Here is a 17,552-nt window from a genome sequence, read left to right on the forward strand (position 1 = left end):
GCATGTGCCAAGACTTGGATTTAATAAGTTCTACACCTCAAAGAAAAAGTAAAAAGTTGCATTCCTAAAATGAGGTTTATTATTGTGTACTATAGAATCTGAATGATGGATTTAAAGCCTTTTGTCAGGTAAATCTACAGTTTTGCTGTACTTCCCGTGTCTGTACATCAGCAGAGTCTGCTAGGCTCTCCCTCCTGAAAGGGACAAGGTTAGAGTTCACCCCACCACAGCTTCTTCTGTTTCTGGGTCTCTCTCTGTAAAGTAAGGGGAAATGTTCTCATCATCCCTGCCTGTTACAGAAGCAAAGAAATGATGTATAGACGGTGTTTTACTGGTGGTTTCCTAAATAGAAGTGAGAGATGCTGAAGATGGTGAAAAAAAACTACCCCTAAAACATTTTTAATCTTGGAGCCTGGGCTGCTGTGCCAGAGTTGTCTCTGATGGCAACCCTGGCAAGGATTAACAGCTAATCTGATAACTGGCAACTAAACGGAAGATTTAAGGATTGGATTACCCAACAACCTTTAGTGTGGATTTTGCTCCTCCTGACACTTTGCATTAACCTGAGTTCATTTATTAATGAAAAGTTTGTGTTCTTTATTTGGGGGTGGGGGGTGGGGGTGGGAAAGAACATTTAATTGGGGCTAGCTTATACTTTCAGAGGTTTAGTCCATTACTGTCATGGTAGTGTACATGCAGACATGGTGTTGGAGATGGAGCTGAAAGTTCTACATCTTGATGCCCAGGCAGCAGAAAGAGACTATGTGCCACACTGGGCATAGCCTGAGCATCAGAGACCTCACATAGCCAGAGTGACACACTTCCTCCAACAAGGCCATACTTCCTTATAGTGCCATTCCCTATGGGACAAGCATTGAAACACATGAGTCTATGGGGGCCATACTATTCAAACCACCATTATCAGTGTGTTTTTTGTTTTTGTTTAATTTGGTGTGTGTTGTGGAGGTATGGGGGTATGGTACATGGACTAGCATGTATAAATAAATGTACCCTCCTATGTGTATACAAAGGCCACAACAGAATATGGGTGTCTTCTGTGGATCTTACTTACTACTTTGAGCCTCTCTGACCCCGAAGTTCCCTCCGGCTGTCTGGCTAGTGAGTTTATAGGATCTACTTGACTTGCTCCCAGTGCTGGTGTTACAGGCACAAAACTATGTCAGCCTTTTTAGAGTGGGCTGGGTCCTGAGGATTCAAATATGACTTCATGCTTGCAGAGTAAATATCCTTATCCACTGAGCTATCCTAGCCCTCAGTATAGGTTTCTTTGTTTTAGTTTGGTTTGGTTTTTTTTTTTTTAACAAGTAAAAATTGCTTCAAATTTTGAGTTTCACACACATTGATATTTTATATCAAAATTACAGAAACAAAGTATCTTATGGCTGCCTTGACTCCCAGCAGAGGCACTGGATCTTAATGAGTTTGAGGCCAGTCTGGTTGACAAAGCACGTTCCAGGACAGCCAGAGAGTACACAGCTATTCTGCAGAGAAACTTTGTCTCAACAAAATAAACCAAAACCAAAAAGAGTAAGGCTAAGTTTGGAGAGATCACTGAACATTCTTCCATGATAAGTTTCCTGTTCACAATCAGTATGTGTTCTTTCATTTCATTCCATAATCGCTGTATGTTTTCCACAAGTGACATTTAATTTATGACAGAGAACTTTATTTCTAGATATTTTGAACCCAACTAGTATTTTCAGATTTTGTGAGATATTGTGAATGCTTAGTCAGTATCCCTTGAATTTCTGTAAGTGAAGATTACTCATTATCATGAGTTGTTGGTGATTTTATTGTCAGTTTAATTGCTAAATATTAAACTTGCACACATACGCCCGTGGTGCTTTACAAGATAAAATATGCAGAGTTCTTTTTGTGTTCTGGGGAATGCCTGCCTATTGGCTATAAGGTTACAATCCTGGTGAGTCAGAGGGTAGGAATGAGGAGTTGCTGGGTGATGGTATCAGGTGTGTCCCATTCAGGCTGTCTTGGGAAAGAAGTGTGGCCCTCTTAAGAGAAATCTGCCTTAATGTCTGTTCAGTTTCATTGAGTGGACTATGTTCCAGTGAAGAACACAGTCAGATATCTCATGGTATTATCGATCTGAGTTAACCTTAGGGGTAGGTTATGAGTCAAGAGCCTGAAGGTCTAAGACTGCAGACTTCGCATCTGACACTCCTAAGTGAAGGTGAGGTGGAGGCTGGGAAGAGGAGGAGTGGCCTGAATTCTGTGAAGGAAGAAGGTGCTGTTGCCTGCCTTTATTTTCTCTTAATACAGAAAGGAGTTAGCAGGCCTATTGAGTTTCTTGTTAAGCAGGAGTGCATTTTGTTGTGATTTTTCTTTGACAAAGTCTATTAGAATGTAAATGTTACTTGTTTTAAACATACATTATCAAAGTTTATTTCCTTTTGATATTTGGGCAAGTGTGAGGGTAAACCCTTAGATTTGCTCAGTGCTGTTGTGTCTGCGGTGCCTGATGGAGTAATTCTTTTGTCTTTGTTCAGCCCAGCAGCACCCTGAGACTTGGCTCGGGTGCAACCTCATAAGGGGACAGATTTTCTTAAAGCCTTTTAGCTCCTGTCACAGCTTTACCTTTTTTTCAAGCATGAGAAAGCTTCTGTAGGACCCAAAAGACATGTCCTGAAGGTTGCACTTGGGTGAAATCCCTCTTTAAGTGTCTAATTTATCCAGCAGGTGTTGGAAATGTATCACTTATAGTTCATTATGTTATTAGAACTAAGGGTTTCAGAAGCCAAATGTTTTGTACAAACCATTTTAGTAATTTTAGTTTATTATTTTGTGGTTTGGATGTTGTACCTATGCACTGCTTTGTGTGCCTGGTGCCAGTGGAGGCCAGCGAAGAGATGTTGGATCGACTGGAACAGGAGTGTGCCATATAGCTGTTAGTCAGCGTGTAGGTCCTGGGAATCAAATCAGTGTCCTCTGGAAGAGCAGCCAGTGCTCTTCTCTTGGCTGCTAAGCCATCTTTCCAGGCACCTCCAGACCCCATTTTTCAAAGCCATTTTAAAGCAATTATCTGGGGCTGGAGAGATGTCTTAGCAGTTAAGAGCACTGATTGCTCTTCCAGAGGACCTGGGTTCAATTCCCAGCACCTACATGGCGCTCACAACTGTCTGTAACTCTAGTCAATATATGACATCTTCACACTGACATGAATATGTGGCAGGAATTTCCTGCCAATGTATTTGTAGCAGAACACTGTCATTGGATAGGGAAGAGGGAGGCGGAGCTAGGACTTGGGAGCAAGGAGGAGCAACCAACGAGATGAAGACAGATGTTACCCTCTAGCTATCAAAAGTATCTCTAGCTATCAAAGGTAGTTATCAGGGTTAGATATTTGGGATAACAACTCCAATTGTGTGGGCATTTTGTGTATTGAGTATTTGCTGATATATAAATCTCTTTGGTTAACCATTAAGAGTCTTCTTTCTACCAGGTATTATGTGGATGGCATTTATTGTCTGGGGTTGAGCCGAACACTATGAGGGTTGCGGAGTTGGCCCAGGAGCCATTCCTAGAGCCATGGACCCCACAGAGCTGACCAGGGGAGGCAGCAGCCATGCCAGTGTTTACTGGGTCCCGGGCCAGAGCCACTGGCCAGCTGGTTTCACCAGTAGAGCAAGAACGTGGTGGTCAGGCCGAGAACTAGCCAGACACATCCTTTTTTCTAATATCTCCTGCTACATACACACAAGCAAAGCAGCAATGCAGTGCACATAAAATAAAAATAAAACACTCATCAATAGCTTTTCTTCCTTTTCTGTGCTTTTTTCTTTGTTTTTTTGAGACAGGCCCTTGTGTTTCCAATCTGATTTTAAACTTGCCATGTAGCTTGAGGAATCCTGCCTCCACTTCCAGTAGGGATATCTGGATAAGTTTTAGAAAGCATCCATTGGTATGCTTTTGTTTTGTTTTGTTTTTATTAAATCACCCTAAATGAGTATTTTTTTTTTGTCTTGCAAATAGGAAAATCTTTTTCTCCTTTCTCAAACCCCTAAATTAGATTATTCAGTTATGTAGCCAGTCTAAGCAGCAACACACTCCTATAACCTAAGAATTTAGGAGACTGAAGCACAAAAGATTATGAGTTCAAAGCCAACCTGGGCTAGATAGTGAACCTGACTGAAAAACATTAGCTATACAGTAGAGGACATTTATTGTGTAAATCACAAGTGCAAAGGTAAAGCTGGCTCTAAATGTGCTATATTAGGGTCTGTTTCCCTTTCTCTCGATCTTCTTGCTTGATGTGCTGACTTTGCTTTCAAGCTGGCAGTAAGACAATAATCACATTTTCCGTGCCCATCATGACAGCAACCTCTCTGGTGAAAAGAACCACTCTCATTCTTAGACTCTTCAGGCTGATCCTCTTCCTCAGAGAACGTAAGGATCATGGCTACTCAAAAGCAGCTGTGTCACTGGAAAGCCTACCTGACCATGCGTGATAACTCATGAAAGCCGCACCCATGGAGCTCCCTGCACAACTTGAGTGTTTTCAAAGTAAAAAGTATGCTATCTTTTCCATAAATGACATTAAACATGGAATACCTGTTATAGTTCAAGAAAGTACTATGATAAACAGTCACCTGTAGATGTCAAGGCTTAATTAAAATGACACAATTAAACATCTGAGGGCACATTACATTAGTGATATAATAGACAAGAAAATGTGATTATTTCTATAGTAAATAACATTTCAGATAGCTGGAATTATGAAATGATAATCCTGTACCAGCACTGCTGTATTTTTGTTAATTCCTTATAATATCTGAAACATTGCACAATAATATAAATCTCACATAAGTTTTAGTATGTTTTCTTCTTTTTCTTTTGTCTTGTTTTTTGGTTTTGAGACAGAGATTCTCTGTGTACAACTTGCTGTGTAGACCAGGAAGGCCTAGAGCTTACAGAGAACAGTCTCTGCCTCTTGAGTGCTGGGATTAAAGGCCTATACTACCACCACCCGAATTTCAGTATTAATTTGACAGTGTATCTCATATGATTTAACACAGGGAAGACACTCAGTTTAATTTATTTGTTTTGGGTTTTTTTTTTTTTTTTTTAAGATGTACATATGTAGTCTGAGTTGTCTTGAATCCCATTATGTAGATACAGACTAGTCTGTAGTTTTATTATTTTAATTAAAATTAACTACATATTTTTTCCCTTTTATTTCATCCAGTCTCTCCCACACCCACACCCTCTTGAATTTATGACCTCTTTCTCTTTGTTATTGTTACACACACATACAAAACGTATAAATACAACCCGCACAGTCTGTTTAGTGTTACTTGCACATATAGGGTTTCAGGGCTGACCACTTAGTATTAGATAACCATTTACGGGGCTCATCCCTGGGGAAGACTATTTCTCCCTGTTTCAGCATTCCTTGGTTGTCTTAACAGATTTTTTTGGTTTGGTTGGGTTTGGTTGGGTTTGGTTGGGTTTGGTTGGGTTTGGTTGGGTTTGGTTGGGTTTGGTTTGGTTTTTTTTTTTTTTTTTTTTTTTTTTTTTGTCTGGGAATGGGGCTCTGTGAGATCTCCTCCTTCCTCTTGGTGTTGTTAAGGCAGCCTCATTGTTGAGGTATCATGGGTGAAGAAGGTAGTTCCTTGTCATTTCTAGGAGTTAAACTCACACAACACATTTCTCATCTTGTGGTTCTTACGAACTTTCCACTCCCTTTCCTAGGATGCTTCCTGTGTCTTACTTAGGCTCAGGAGTGGGCTGTAGGTGTATCAGCTGGGCTGGAAACCCCATCATTAGTTAGTTCTTTGCATTTTGACCAGTTGTGAGTTTGTTGGGTGTTTTGTTTTGTTTTCAATTGATTTTCTCTAATGGTCTTTGTTGTAAAGAGAAGTTTAATATCACTTTTTGAGACAGGGTCTGTTATACTCCACACCGGCCTTGGTTTCTCAGTGTCACTGCTTGTTACTTCCATGGCTGGGATTATCAGTGTGTCTTAGTTAGGTTTCCATTGCTGTAAAAATTCACCATGACTAAGACAACTCTTTTTTTTCTTTTTCTTTTTTTTTTTTTTTTTTTTGGTTTTTCGAGACAGGGTTTCTCTGTGTAGCCCTGGCTGTCCTGGAACTCACTCTGTAGACCAGGCTGGCCTCGAACTCAGAAATCCGCCTGCCTCTGCCTCCCAAGTGCTGGGATTAAAGGCGTGCGCCACCACCGCCCGGCAAGACAACTCTTAAAAGGAAAACATTTAATTGGGGCTAGCTTACAGTTTCAGAGTTTTAGTCCATTATCGTCATGGCAGGAAGCATGGCAGAATACATTTAAGTATCTTTTTGAAATGCTCTAAGGATCTTCCTAGGGAATTTCAAAGTTAGTTAGACAGCAATAAAAAGGCTTAATTTAAAATTTTGATTTTTGAAGCTAGATATGTGACACATGCCTACAACTCCACCATCTAAGAGGCTATGGTGAAAGATTTGAGTATTTGAGACCAGCTTGGACTATATAGCAAGGCCTAGATAGAAACATTTTGAGAAGTTCATCAAAACACCCAAAACAAAACAAAAACCTAGAATTTAGAACATTTAAAGCAAATCACAAGTCACTGTGAATAATAGTCCTTATTCATTTAACAACCAATTGAAATCATTAAAGACTCCAGAAGTAAATTTTTAAAATTGCCTCATTGTAAAGTCATTTTAGATTGAATTTTGTGCCGGCTGGTGGTAGCGCACACCTTTAATCCCAGCACGTGGGAGGCAGAGGCAGGCGGATTTCTGAGTTCGAGGCCAGCCTGGTCTACAGAGTGAGTGCCAGGACAGCCAGGGCTACACAGAGAAACCCTGTCTCGAAAAACAAACAAACAAACAAATAAATAAATAAATAAATTGAATTTTGTATGTATCAGTGTCCTGCCTGCATGGATGTATGTGTCATCCCCTTGAACTTGAGTTACTGATGGCTGTAACCCACCGTATGGATGCAAGAAACTGCACCGTGGCTCTCTGCAAGAGCAGTACATGCTCTTAACCTCTCAGCTCACTGAATTTTATGGAAAACTCAAACTGTTTTCTTCTAATCTTAGTATAGTGTACGTCAGCTCTTTAAAAAATTATCTCCTGTAAATCTCCTGCAACTTTGTCATTCATAGGCTATTGTTATTGTTGTTATTTTATAATCATTTTTCCTTTTCAAATTAAAACAACTAGTCATTGTATTTGGAGACAAAATTACTTTTTCTTTAAGTAAATGTTATTCTATGTGAAGAAAGGGTGTGTGCTTGGTGCCTTCAGAGGCCAGAAGAGGGCATCAGGTTCCCTAGAGCTGTAGTCATCAGAGCTTATGGGCTGGTTGCTCTGTGGTGCTGGGAATCAAACCTAGATCTTCTGGAAGGACAATAAATGTTCTTAACTGCCGAGCCGTCATCGCTCTAGATCAAAAGTTGCTTTTCCTTTTAAACAATATATTCGTGTATCCTCTTGCTTTTCATTACCAAAGGCAATGAGAGGTGTGCCTTAACCTTTTCCTTTTATATTTGAATGTGATTGATGATCTAGTTGAAATCTTACCCTTTGACCTTTTAAGGAACATAGTGTCCAGTGAACACAAGGCAGCCATTATGAATGACTGACGTATCTTCAGTCTATCATTTGGCAAATGTTTGACTCCCAACCGCTGGAAGCAGTTGTTTTCCTGTAGTAGTTTGTCAGTTGTTCTAGATATGTTTAGTCTCTGAGCAGTAAAAAACTGGAGGCAAAATCTTGTTTTGCAGTGCCTGAGAACTTGTTTGTACAGGTTTCCCTTAGTCTCCCACAGTTTTAGATTTCCATCCCTGTGCTAGAAAACCTAGAGACTCAGTCTTTGTACTGGGAGGAAGGGGGAGGAATCTGACTACATAGCCAAGGTTGGCCTAGAACTCTTGCTCATCCCGCCTCAGCCTCCAAAGTGTTGGGAGTCCATGTATGGATGCTCAGACTCAGCAGTGCAGAAACCCCTTTTGGAAGGCACACACCTGAGGCTCTAGGGATGCACTGTTTAATCTTGGATGCAGGTCAATAGAAACAATTGCTTAAGTAAACAAGCTTAAAACACAACTTTGTATTGCTCCATTTCGAGAGGAAACTTACCCACCCATGATCCTATTTTAGGGCCATGGACATAGTGCTTTTGGTCAGTTACTTCACTTGGCTCTGGGACTAGGGATTTGAGGACTGTCCTCTTGGGACTTCTACTTTAGACCCCACTTCTGACACTAAACTATTGAAATAAAACCATAGACAAAATTAGATTGAGTAGATTTTGATGAAAGAAATGATTATGAATGGGCAGCACTCTGAATCAGTAAAGGTTCAGAGAATCCCACCTGGCAACTCAGCAAGTGGTCACACAGAAACAGCTTAATTGTTAAATCTCAATTACAGCATGTTTGTTTGCAATATGGCATGTTGTAATTCCCCTTTGAAATTTGACACAGCTTTTCAGTTTATCATGGTTTTTGTTGTTATACCTGATTCTAGGTTATGTGCTGGATCTGATGTGATCACTTGGTTTCTGATAGTAGTTGCAGAGAGTCAGGCATGTTCATTTGCTTCCCTGGAGATAGTCCTCAGGTGGACTATAACTGGCAGCTGTGTGTCCAACATGAGTTTCTCTGAAGAACAGTCTCAGGTTAGGGATGAGGGCAGAACGGATGCCAGTTTGATCTCAGAATGTATTCCATCCTATGGTATTTTATGAATTCTTGTACCCTTTTGCTTTTCATTACCAAAAGTATGTCTTAACTTTCCTTTTATATTTTAATGTGGAGTTTCCAACATCCCAAAATGAATAAGATAAAGAAAGGCAGCATCTGCACTTCTCTGAACGCGTGTCCCAAAATTTTAAAAAGATGTAGTAGTCTACACTGTTTTGATAGAATTTTTGGTTTGTTATGTTGTTGTCATGGTTTGAATATGCTTGCCCCAGGGAGTGACACTATTAGAAGGTGTGGCCTTATTGGAATAGGTGTGTCACTGTGGTCATGGACCTTAAGACCCTCATCCTAGCTGCCTGGAAGTCAGTCTTCCACTAGCAGCCTTCAGATGAAGATGTAGAACTCTCAGCTCCTCTGTACCATGCCTGCCTGGATGCTGCCATGTTCCCACCTTGACGATAAGGGACCAAAACTTTGAATCTGTAAGCTAACACCAATTAAATTCTGTCCTTATAAGAGTTGCCTTGGTAATGGTGTCTGTTCACAGCCGTAAAACCCTAAGACAGTTGTCTTGTATTTTGAGACAGAGTTTTGCTAACTAGCTGAGGTTGGCGTTGATCTTGGGATTCTACTCAGCCTTAGCATCCCTTCAGGTGCTGAGATTACAGTGTACACCACCACACTAACAGTCTTGAGTATGTTTATAAGTGTGTGTGTTATTCGTAGTTAATAGATTTGAATGTTGTATATCTTAGTTTTATTTCCTGTTGCTGTTGTAAAATATCCTAACAAGAGCAACTTAAGGGAGAAGGTGTTTATTTAGCTCACAATTCGGGGTTGTAGTCCATATTTTTCAGAAATCATGATGGAAGAAACTTGAAGCAGCTAGTCATGTGCCACAGTCAAGAGTAGATAGAGAGCATGGACTGACGAGTGCTTATTCTCCCCTCACCTTTTTTTTTTTTTTTTTTTTTTTTTTTTGTAGCCCAGATCCCATTCTCTTAGGGAATGATTTTCATCTCCATGTAGTCAGATAGGTTCTTGGTTATCTTGTGACCAAGCAGAAAGGCTTACTTACTATTACTTGAAAGGTGCTGTTTTTACTGTGTTCTAAGTTATTGGCTACCTCATACTCTAATTGGCAGCTGACTTTCAGATACTACAGCATAGATTTCAGTTAAAGATTCCCCAGAAAATTAGGAGTAACAAACATCACTGTATATAATTTTTAATAATTCATTTTCAGCAGAGCTTTTCTTCTACTGTGAGCCAAATATGCATAAGGCAGAGAATAGTAACCTGTCTGTCTCCTCCTCACTGTTACATCCTCACAGTAGAGTTGGCAGCTCATCCTCTATGCCTGCATCACCATCACACTTCTGTAGTTGGTTGCTCCTTTCTTTGCATTTGTATGTGAAATCACCTTGTCATAGCCCATCAACACGTATGTGTGCTCTCTCTCTCTCTCTCTCTCTCTCTCTCTCTCTCTCTCTCTCTCTCAGAGTTAATGTTATCAGCTGGATAGGTTTGAGCGTCATTTAGGAGACAGATCTCTGGGCATACATGTAAAGAAGTAGTTTTAGGTTGGGTTAATTAAGGTGGGAAGACCACCCTCAGAGTGAGCCAGCACCATTTAATGGGCTAGGGTCCCAGACTTAGTAAAAGAAAGAAAGAAAGCTGAACACCAAGTACCAGCCTTTTTTGTTCTCTACTTCTGACTGTGAATGCAAAGTGACTAGCTGTTCTTGCGCCTGCTGCCATGATTTCCAAAAGGATGGACTGTACTCTTAAACTGTGAATCAAAATCTCCTTCCATAAATGGCTCTTGTTAGGCATTTTTGTCACACACCAAAAAAGTAACATCAGCTGGGCAATGGTGGTGCACACCTTTTAATCCCAGCACTTGGGAGGCAGAGGCAGGCGGATTTCTGAGTTTGAAGCCAGCCTGGTCTACAGAGTGAGTTCCAGGACAGCCAGGGCTATACAGAGAAACCCTGTCTTGAAAAAAGAAAAAAAAAGTAACATTTTCATCCTTGGCTCTGCTGTCTGTCTTTTTTATGATAATCCTTCCTTCCTAGGTCATTAAAAGCCTTCTATCACAGTTATGATTCTGTGCCAAGAAACCAAACTGGGTGCTCAGCCAGAACAGTGAGGTGTTGAGCCTTCTTTCTTGCTAGGTTCAGCTAGCATCTTTCAAGTTACAAGCTCCTGTGCCTGCTCACAGAATAGTATAAGAACCTGTTTTGTCCATGTATACACAAAACCCCTTTTAAAGTCAGGGGATTCTGGGTTTCTGTCTCTTCAGACTGTCCACAACAGGATGCTTTAACATTGTGATCTGTATCTTTTCTCTGTGCACTTATCCTTTTAAACATGGCTGGTCAGTGCTTTCAGGGCTACACATATCTAACCCTGATCCTGGAATAGCTTGAAGTAAGCAAGGGGAAGCTAGAAATACATCAGTGAAGCTATGAGAGTTGTTTTGTTTTGTTTTGTGTTCTTTTGATACAAGATTTTACTGTGTAGCCCAGGCTGGGCTCCATCTCTCAATATTCAAGCCTTTCAGGTAAACACCACCAAACTTATAATTGAATTCTTGAAACCATTAAAGGCTTTCTCCACACTTGCTGAAGACTTCACTGTTGATTATTGCTCTTTAGATTTTAGTCCTTAAAGGCTGATAAACTAAAACTTTGGGATGTGATTCATGGGGTTTGCCTCATAGTTGTTTTGCACCCCCTTATAGTCACGAGCTTTTCTACCCCGCCTCTTTGTTTCCAGAATACCAACTCTGAGACTTAATTATTTATGAATACATGCCTAGACCTTAAATTTTGGCTTGTTCCCTGACATGGGAACAAATGGGCATGTAACATACATAGCCCATTTATTGTATTCTGTCTGCCACATGACCTCTCTTCAGTTTCATGTGTCCATCTCTTCCAAGTCCAGGGTGAAATCTCCTGCCCTTGACTCTTTCCCAGAATCCTCTCTCTCTCTCTGCTGGATGTTCCGCCTTTTAATCCTGCTAAGCTTATTGACCATCAGCTTTTTATTGACAGGTAATTCTTCCACAGAATACACAAGAGATTCTCTCTACATCTCCCCCTTTTGGTCAATAAAAGTCTCTTTCTTTAACATAATAAACTATATTCAATAAGAATAATTACAAAAACTATCAGGTAAGAATTACAGTCACAACGTCCAGCCCATCTGTATTTGGTAAATAGTAGCTATTTGTTGTCTGCATAACTGTGGAAACATCTACAGGAAGCTAATGAAGCTTGTTTCTATAGTTAACTAAACTAGCATCTAATATGACCATGTGTTTGATTGGCTGACTAACTTTTATTTCTTAATTATCTTTAAAAGTTTGTAATAGCCTTTTAAGATTTATTTATTTTATGTATTTGAGTATGCTGTCGTCTTCAGATACTCGAAGAGGGCTTCGGAAGAGGGTATTGGATCCCATTACAGATGTTTGTGAGCCACCATGTGGTTGCTGGAGATTGAACTCAGGACCTCTGAAAGAGCAGTCAGTTCTCTTAACTGCTGAGCCATCTCTCCAGCCCCAACACTGCATTTTAACAATACCTTAAATGAGTTGAAACATTTTCCCTCCCTCTCTCTCTCTCTCTCTCTCTCTCTCTCTCTCTCTCTCTCTATATCTATATATATATATATATATATATATATGTATGTATGTATGTGTGTGTGTGTACACATACATATATATGTATATATGTATATATATACATATACATGTATATAATATAACAAAATATAACCTTAAATTTGTATTAATATACAAAGTCCATAGTAAATGTAAAATATTTGGCTTAATAGTGCTCTTTGGTCTTAAAGTAGATTAAACAATCTACTCTTATCTTACCATTCCTATACCTCTGTTTTTCATTTCATCCCTTTCCCCCTAACACTAGATAGGACAGAAAAAAAGGATAGAGAAAAGAAAAAAAAATCCCTGAATCTAACCTCCCTTAGTTTTCTCCCCAAGACCATTAACAGTTTAACCAGTATCCTTTAAATGACTACAAACCCAAACAACCGCATCCAAAGGACGATCGAAGCCACCTGTCCCGCCTCTTGGAAATAGGGGCTTTGTTCTCCTAAAATTGCTTCCTGCTCTTGTTTTCTTTTGGATGCCCAAAGAAAATTCAGATATTGGTCAGTCTTAAGAAAACTAGCTGTAACGTGTGTTGTCCAGTTTCTGTGTGATGGGAAAATGCAGAGATTAAATGAAGTATTTATTGGAACAGTTTGTAAGGCTGGACCGCCTGGACTAAGCAGCTTAAGAGCCGTGCTGGAAGCAAGTTCTGATGAAACAGCTACTGAGGTAGTCTGAGGTTGGATGAAGCAGGATGCTGGAATAAATTTATCTCAGTTTGGACTGTATAACCAAACTAATGTCTGTCTCCTGCTGATGTACATCCACTAGCCCAGTGTTGGCCTCTACCACACTTTCTGCATACACCAGAATACTAAGGCCTTCCTTTTGAATAATTGCTAGGGAAAAAATACTGTTTCTAGGAACACCTTGCCTACAGTCTCTTTGAAATGACCCTTCTTACCACAATTAAAACATCTGGTGTTTTGGATTTCTTTCAAAACCTTTTTTGATCATGTCTAATGAAGTCATAGTCTGTGACTGAGGTCCACTATCAACTGTATTTCTAATGCATTAATTTCTTGATGCTGATCTTCCCTTTAATGGCCTGGTTACCCTTTTGCATTCAGCATTACCATTTTTGAAAGCTAAACAGACAATCAGTGTTTTTTGCTTGTGGATAAGATACCTTTCTATCTATAGCTGAAGTCAGTCCTGGTAAAAAGTCATTGAATGTTTCTTTTGGACCTTGCATAACCTGGTAAACAGTTCAAGTCCTTTTCCTGTTTCTTCACCCTTGTCTCAAGCACTTAAAACTGCCATGTGACACAGTGAGTGCCAAGGCTGCTCCCCATGTATAACTTATGTGCACCTCAGCATGTGTTCCTTCACCAAGCAGCTGGTCTTGAGAAACATTGACACCTCTGGCCCTGCTTCTCTGTTCTATCTCCTTAGCCTCTTCTCTCCACCATGAATGCCATTGTAATTGTGGACCAGGTTCTAGTATTGCTCTTTTTATACCTTTACAGTCTCTGGGGATAATTCTATTTTGAGTCGCCCTAGAATTTAATACCTGTTTCAGAAGCAATGAATGCGTTCTATAATTGGTGGCACTTTTAATCTTTTTCAAATCCAGGACTTCTGAGAGGTCCACTCTCATTCTTGAGCATGGTCACTGTCTGTTGGCACTTACACACTAACTGGGTAAGTAAGTTAAAGGTGGTTTTCTAACAACCTCTGGTGGCTTTTCCTGATTTTCATTACATGATAGTGCAGTAGACTCTGACCTTATTCAGTCTCTTAGTTTAGTTTATTCCCCAATTTTATTTACAATTTTTTTTCTAATTTCTCTTAAACCTGTCCCCATTTTTCGTATTTCTCTTTTCCTTGTATCTCTACTATCTTAGTATTTTCCGGATTTTTATTTATAAGTTTTTAAATTTTTCATTCTAAGGCCTGTCTCTCTCCACTTTCATTATTTTCTTTTTCTTGTATCTCTAAAGCCCTTTTCTTTGAGAAGGCACAGAAAGTCACTATAATTATCAAGATAAGGATTACCAGCATGGTAATAATCATAATTTGTAATGTTTTTTCCCTTAAGTCATTTATTTCTTTCTCTTTTGTTTCTATCTTTAAGCCATTTAAAATGGCAGTATATCCAGAATCTCTGTTATTGTACTTTTCATCTTTATGTGTCTTAGTTCTTTAAATTTGTCAATTTTAAATCATATCTGCCTATGAGTTTTTATGCTCAGCCTCTTACCATTAAAACATAATTTTAAACATTTTTTACCTGATCTGAGGTTTGTCTGTGCTTGGATTTCTTGTATTCTCTCAATCTGTGTCTGGCTTCCACTTCCCATGCTGTGACTAGCCCCACCCCTGCCTTTTTCTCTCTCCCGGGAAGAGGTGTTTTCACTGTAGCTGGCCTCACCCTAGTCTCACGTTTGTGGGGTTTTATTGGGAGCTGCATCTCACCAAATGCCCAGCCCCTCCCCTGTTCTGGGAAGTTGTTGGGCTCACAAGGAGAGGGAGCAGGTTCCTCGGGCCAGAGTTGGCTTCTGCCCCCTCAGCTCTTTCCAGCAGACTGCTAGCTCCTGGATGCACCTTTCTTGGGTAAGCTTTCATAGGCCTATGGGACCAGGCCTGCTCTCTGATTTCTGCCTACTCTGGGAAGGTGGCTGTAGACCACAGCATGTCGCTGCTTCTGAAAGCTGAGCCTGAGCAGCTGGGAGCTGGTCTATGCGGCCCCCACTGCCAGTGTCTCTTTTGTGGCCTTGGTAGGGCAAGACTTTCCGGATCCTGTAGTTGTGCTGGTCAAGAAGCAGCGCCTAGCTGGGCGGTGGTGGCGCACGCCTTTAATCCCAGCACTTGGGAGGCAGAGGCAGGTGGATTTCTGAGTTCGAGGCCAGCCTGGTCTACAGAGTGAGTTCCAGGACAGCCAGGGCTACACAGAGAAATCCTGTCTTGAAAAACCAAAAAAAAAAAAAGAAGCAGCGCCTATGAATTGCATTTGCTTCATTCCCTGTATCTATCTACTCAGTAGCTGGCTGACTCTATCTCCTAAAGGGACAGAGCTCGTAACCTGCTCTGTTCTAAGGAGTGAGCCTCTCCTGGGACTTTTCTAAGCTTGGATTCTATGCCTCACATATGATACATCAAATGAACTCAGGAACTTTTCTACCCATCCTCTTCCCAGAATAATGACTCAGAGACTTATATTATTTATGAATAAATGCCTAGATCATAAGCATTTGGCTTGTTCTCCGACTAGCTTGTAACTTTATAGAACCTGTTTATTATAGTCTATATTTGGCCTAGTTAGCTCTCATTCAGTTTCATTCATTTGTCTCCTCTGAGTCCAGGGCAAAGTCTCTCTCTCTCTCTCTCTCTCTCTCTCTCTCTCTCTCTGACAAATGTCCCACCTTCAAATCATGCCTTAGCTCATTGGCCATCAGCTCTTTCTTGACAGGAAGTACTTTCACACAGTAAACAAGAGATTCTCTCTACACACCCTCTTTGTTATCCATGATAGAATTTTTTTAGTAAAACATGATTGCTTCTGAGAGGTGGTAACACAAACCTTTTTTATTCCAACCCTCAGGAGGCAGAGGCAGGCAGATCTCTGAGTTCAAGGCCAGCCTGGTCTATAGAGTGAGTTCCAGGGCAGCCAGAACTACACACAGAAACCTTGTCTCGAAAAAACTTAAAACCACAATTGTTCAGGATCCAGCAGTTTGCTTCAGCAGGCACAGGCACGTGCCACCAAGTCTGTTGACCAGAGTTTGATCCCCAAAACTAAAGAGAGAACCAACTCTCACAAGTTGTCCTCTGACCTTAACAAATGCATACTCAAATAAATGATGAATATATACAATTTTAAGGATTGTTTTAATGATGCATATAAAAATATGAGCATTTGTGGGGTTTATTACAAGTTTTTGGAGACAGACTTGTATTTCAGAGTATTTTGAGTAAAGGATGAGAAGGAAAGTAAAGCAAAATAGGGAGCCTTGTTCAGGAAGACTTCACTCGTGGGGGAGGCAGAGCAGCTGTAAGGTTCTAGGGAAAGGTGAGTCATCTGAGTGCATGTCCAGGTCTTGAGATGTCACTCAGAAATAGGGTTGGCCTCTGTCTCCTGCCATGGGACAGTAATAGTTTTGACCTTAGGCTGTGGCTTTCCTGGAACTCACTCTGTGTAGACCAGGTTGGCCTTTAACTCACAGACCCACCTGCCTTTGCCTCCCTAGTACTGAAATTAAAAGAATGCTCCACTACCCGTTTTTTAAAGACGATATTTACTGTAAGTAAAATGATCAAAGGACATATCTAATTAAGTATTCCCCCCCCCCAAAAAAAAAATTACTGAAAGTTTATCCTCACTCACTCTAGGTGGTTTCTTTCTTTCTCCTAGAACAGTGGTTCTCAACTTTTCTATTGCTGCAACCCTTTAATGCAGTTCCTCATAAACCATAAAATTATTTTTGTTGCTGCTTCATAACATAACAGTTTGCTACCATTACAGATTGTAATGTATCTGACTTCTGATAGTCTTAGGTGAGCCCAAAGTGTTGACTCCCAAAAAGTTGAGACCCACAGATTGAGAACTGCTGTTTTAGAAGGATTTCCTGAAGAAAACAAGGGGGAAAGGCATCATTGATAAATTTAAGGTTTAATTTTTTTTCTTTCTTTTCTTTTCTTTTCTTTTCCTCCTCCTCCTCCTCTTCTTCCTCTTTCTTCTTCTTCTTCTTTTTTTAATGGTTGTGCTTTCTCTTTCCCTCTGTCCCTTCCTTCCACAGGATATCACTGTATATCCCTGGCTAGCCTGGAACTCATAAAAAGATGTCCGATTTGCCTCTCCAGTGCTGGGATTATAAAGGTTTGGGACACAATGTCCTGCCCCCCTCCAAAAAAAGAGTTTATAATATAGCTGTTGTATAAGCAGTGTGTCTGATTAGCATTGCTGTATTGTATCATTGAAATGATAAAGATGGTAAGTCTGCCGTTATATGTCTTGGAATTTAAATTTTGAAATTGAGGCGCCTTGAGCCACACCTGTGAGGGATTATTTAGCTTCTGGGCATGCCTGTGAGAGATTATACTGATTAGTTTACTTGAGGGAGGTGCCATTTTCGGCACTGGGATCCTGTCTTGTACCTTAAAAAGGAGAAAGCCGAGCATAGGCACTCAGGCTGTCTTTTTGCATTTGTAATATGAATAGCTGCCTCAGTC

At 40.3% G+C, this 17,552-nt stretch overlaps 1 protein-coding gene across 6 annotated transcripts in view; it reads left to right on the plus strand.

The window, feature by feature from the left end:
- Dnajc5 (DnaJ heat shock protein family (Hsp40) member C5) overlaps window positions 1-17,552 on the plus strand; it is a 31,652-nt gene that overhangs the window by 3,214 nt on the left and 10,886 nt on the right. Inside the window, exon 1 of one of the 6 annotated variants that reach the window (XM_076930439.1) lies at window positions 13,979-14,024. The exons of the other annotated variants lie outside the window; for them this stretch is intronic. The gene's annotated coding sequence lies outside the window, so the exon portion shown is untranslated. Of the gene's footprint in view, window positions 1-13,978; window positions 14,025-17,552 lie in introns of those variants that run through there. 6 annotated transcript variants of the gene reach the window in all.

Source organism: Arvicanthis niloticus, chromosome 2 (genome assembly GCF_011762505.2).
Source record: "Arvicanthis niloticus isolate mArvNil1 chromosome 2, mArvNil1.pat.X, whole genome shotgun sequence".
Classification (NCBI taxonomy): Eukaryota; Metazoa; Chordata; class Mammalia; order Rodentia; family Muridae; genus Arvicanthis; species Arvicanthis niloticus.